The sequence below is a fragment of the Melanerpes formicivorus genome, unplaced genomic scaffold, assembly GCF_026170545.1.
Source record: "Melanerpes formicivorus ecotype bairdi unplaced genomic scaffold, bMelFor1.0.p_v2 SCAF_17, whole genome shotgun sequence".
Classification (NCBI taxonomy): Eukaryota; Metazoa; Chordata; class Aves; order Piciformes; family Picidae; genus Melanerpes; species Melanerpes formicivorus.
Genome location: NW_027142369.1, coordinates 13,259,324 through 13,263,896, shown reverse-complemented (window position 1 = coordinate 13,263,896; position 4,573 = coordinate 13,259,324).

The window sequence follows — 4,573 nt, the reverse complement described above, 5'->3', positions numbered from 1 at the left end:
GCTACAAGCCTGAATACTCTAGTCAATGAAGCAGCGAGAAGCAAATCACTTGGGCTGAAGCAGTCCCACCACCCTGTCACTACTCTGTGGCCTGCAAATCTCTCCCCTATTGTCCCCTACTAGACCTTACACAACTGTAACAACTGGATTCCCAGCAAGCAGGTTATATTGCAGGGTAAGTTATCCCTTGTTCCACTATCTGCTGCATGATGAATTTGTGCTATGCCAAAAAGAAAGAGGCACTGCTATTGTTAAGCACATCCACAGAGCAGGATGGCCATTACCTGAAAATGTGAAAATGATGCACAGACCAAACTGGATTAAAATCTATATACCTAATTGTAATTACAGAAGAGGCTTACAGCGATTGAAGAGATCTCTACATCTTAAATAAGGTTGCCATCTAAACATTTTTCAAAGGCACGTTCTTTTCCCATGCAGAATTATTGGTCACTTGGATTTTAAAATTTGCATGGCATTTCTGGAAACCTTGTTCTTGATGAAACATCCTGAAAAACCTCCACACAGCTTACACACTGAGTGTGACCTCTAACCCACAACTGCTCTCCATCCAATCATGCCCTCAGCCCCCTCTCCTGCCTGCTGAGCCAACAGCACCCAGAAAGTTCAGCTTCATGGCTTTCTGGCTGCCCTTTGGCCTCACCAGGCATAGGTGTCATAGCTCTGATGTTCTGGGAGAAGCACTGTGCTAGCTGTGCTACGTGGTCACTCTGTGCATGCACAAAACAGAGCCGGTATCTAGACGTCATGCAGGAAGCCAAAGATCAGTAAAACATCCCCTCCAGTGAAGCTTTTTGGTTAAACACCTCTCCAGTTATACTTTTGTCCGCTTAGTCTTTGACTAGATTACATGCCATAGGCACGCTGCACGCTGCACGCTGCAGTAGAGAGCAGCAGCTGGAGGTTTTCTACGCAAACATGGGGCTAAACCGGTATGAGAGCTCAATGACTCTATTGTCTCAAAACAATGCATGTGGCAGGGCTGATAGCCCCTAATTAATCTATTGTCTCAAACAAGGTACGGCATTACCTGGTCTGAATAGACAAAGTGTTGGTTTGATGGTTTGATGGCCTTAATAGCTCTCAAGGAGAGCTGCTGGCCTGGCTGGCCTGGTAGTATGGCTCAACAATGAAAGGAGATAATTTCCTTGGAGGTGATAATTCTCCCTTTCCTTATTTTAAAACCACTGCAACAGCGCCACTGAAAGGCCAATGTGCACACCTCACTCATGCACACATCTCTCTGACTTGGAGAAGCGGCCCTCCCTGCCAAAAGGGTATAAAAGGATCACAACTCTGGGGCCCACATGTTGCATCTACCAGAAGACAACCCTGCTGGAATGTACACCCACCACCAAGAACTTGGACTATGTCTGTGAGACCTCGTGGGAACCAAGGCTGGTGATAATCTCTTTCTCTTATCACTTAACTCTCTCTTTCCCTCTCTTCCCCCAATTTTTCTTCTTCTTCTTCCCACTTTCCCTCTGGTCCAGTCCAATCTAATAAACCCAACTCACCAGCTGTTTGGCGTCAGTTTGCTTTTATTTACTCCAAGGGAATTTTTTTAATCTTAGCACGACCTCCCCCACTGCCTAGGTTCAGCTTGGCATGCTGGGTCATGACAACAGATTATTGCACATATCCAAAAATAAGCCATGTTCTCCTTCTGCACGTTCTTATCGTTTCAGAATCTGACCCTGAAATACCCACAGCACTCACCCAGTGCTTAGGCAACATGGAATGTATGTTCAGAATGCCCTGAATAATGTCGAAGTTACACTCTCCATTTTAAAGAAGAGGAGAAATAAAAGCAGGAAAGAGATTAAAGCAAGCAGTCAGGTAGTGGTGAAAGAGGTCTCCTTATAAGTTCACTGCCATGTTGACAGCTTTACCATTAAGTGCCATCTCTTTGCTGCAACAGCTGTAGCTGCCAGTTGTTTGTTTGGGTTTTTTGCCAATCCAATGAACAACTTTTAGATCATGACTGTAATTGTAACAGGGCTTTGGTTGTTTGTTTGTTCGCTTTCTCTAGAGTCATGACAGGGCATCAGTGAAAGAACAGATTAAACGCATTCAGAGCTTCAAGGACCCTATTATTTTCCTTTCAGGGAACATATACAGCAAAACTATGTTGAACATTCCTGATAAAACTAAGCTTTGGTTCTGCTGACCATCAAAACAAGTGTAAAGGTGAGATTCCCAGCCTACTACATATATTTTAGCTATCATCCTCCAGCTGCTCCTGATTTCTTGAGTATCAGTAGCAGGTGGTGCAGGAGATACTGCCAAGGCTCACTTGGAGGATGTTTTTGAAAGTATTAAAAACATTCCTTTGAACTATTCTGAGTAGTGCAGGCAGAACTTCTCTGTTTCAGAAAAGAATGTGGAAACTTGTAATTTCTCACCAAAACCAAAATACCACTGCCTATCTCTGGCTCTGGGTGAGCCAACTAAACCTCAGTGCAGAATAGGCAGTATGAGTTGAATTCTTACCCTGGGGAAATCAGAGCTGAGTTATTGTTCAGTGGCATCAGGATTTGATTCAGTGTGAATGGGAGAAAAAAAAAACACAAGACAAATCATGAGATTTCAGCCAGCAATATACTTAAACACACATCGAAGCTTTAAGGTCAAGACTAGTCCAAAATCAAATACAAGTACTGAATGTACTGGTCTTAAATGAACAAAAATGCATGCAGAGTAATAAATCTTTAGGATGATGTTTTAAGTTGCCTATCTCCCTGCAGCACTTTGGAGTTTCTGTTTCTAGTTATCTTAAATATCTACACCATGAAGATGGAAGAGTGACAAGATCAGCATTACGGCAGTGGAGCAAGCAGGAGTTTAACTTCCCAGTGCAGCCATTCTCCCTCTCTGTTCCCTGAGGGAGTCCAGGTGAAGGGGAGATTTGTTGCTGGCGTGTCATATCAGAGAAGTCAGCAAGTTTCATACTCCATGTCATATGGAACCTTTTGTTCACTACTCAATGTAATGCAACTTTTGATGTCATTAGATTCGCAGTCACATTTGCTAGGTCTGTTCTCAGTGCTCTGCCAGTGAAGTGAATGAGCGATACAGCGTTAGCTTTCCGTTTGACACACATCTGTGATGTAAAACCGACTTTGGACAACAGAAGATTAATATATTGCTGGAATTTTAATAAAAGCAGAGTACAAAAAGACCTCAAGAACCTTCTCTAATCTGCATAACAAGGCAGGATCGGCTGTATGGTTTTTGTTCTTAAAAGCTTCCCATGGTAACATTCTCCAGGAGCTTACTGCTTCAGAATTCTCTTGGTTGGTGCTTCTTGTCCTGTCCACCACAGACATGAAGAAAAGCTGACAGTGTCTTGTGTTCATTGACTCTTTCATAAGCTGAAGAACTCCAGAATGCTCACTTTTCCATCATAGGCCCTGGTTTTGAGCCCTCTGTCATTGCTGTGAGCTACTTCACATGCTTCTGAATCAGCCCCCATTGCTGGAATAAAGCCCAAAGCTGGGCTCCAGCTGGTGCTTCCCAACAACTAAGGGGAGAGAAAGGGCTCCTTTCCATACTCTTTCCCAAAGAGCTCCAGCTGTTCTCCATTTCTTCTCCAACCCGTATTTGTGTAGCTGTTCCTTTCTAAGCCTAGTATCTTGCACTCATCCATATCAAAGTGTATTTCTGTATTTGTCAAGATCTCGGCTCTCTGGCCCTGACTCTGCAGTCCATCTTTGCATGGCTTTGCCTTGAACTATATAAAATACCCTTTTTGGTCCACGGAAAATATTGCATAATATCTCACACAATGTCTCTTACACTTTACTGGTGAAGTTCTTCACAGAAAGAGTGATAGCCCATTGGAATGGGCTGCCCAGAGAGGTGGTGGGGTCAACATCCCTGGAGGTGTTTAAGAAAAGACTGGATGAGGCACTTAGTGCCATGGTTTAGTTGATTAGTTAGGATTGGGTGATGTGTTGGACTTGATGATCCTGGGGGTCTGTTCCAACCTGGTTGATTCTGTGATTCTGTGAACTATCAGGGGACCTTCTAAAAAAGCTATCATACTTTATTGACCAAATATGCTATAATTTGTGTTTTAAACAGTTTTAGGTAGATCATTACTGTGTTTTTCAAGAGACTACTATTTTGGTCTGTCTTATTGTACAGCTTTCATCAAGCTCACTTTAAAAAGAGTTACACGATTTTTTTAAATACCCTGTAACTACATTCTCCTTTTGCTTGACAGCTATAAACCAAACAAAGCTGAAGTGCTCAAACTGAGCCTAAAACTGTTGATGTGTGTTATTGCAGGAAATTATGCCTGAAATTTCCTGCCAGTGTGCTCCTCTCACACCATAAAATGGGATGGGTCAAAGCATGTGGGTGAGCAGTTCATGCAAGAACATCAACATAATTACTTGCTCAAGTGAAAATATCAACTTGTGCAATACTGAGAGTGCCAAACAATGATGGAAGGAGCAACCAGCTGGATGAGAAAGCCAAACGTGTAACTCTCACCACACTTTTGCTTCTCTGCCAGGGACTGTTTTCAGTGGAGTTGGGTCTAAAC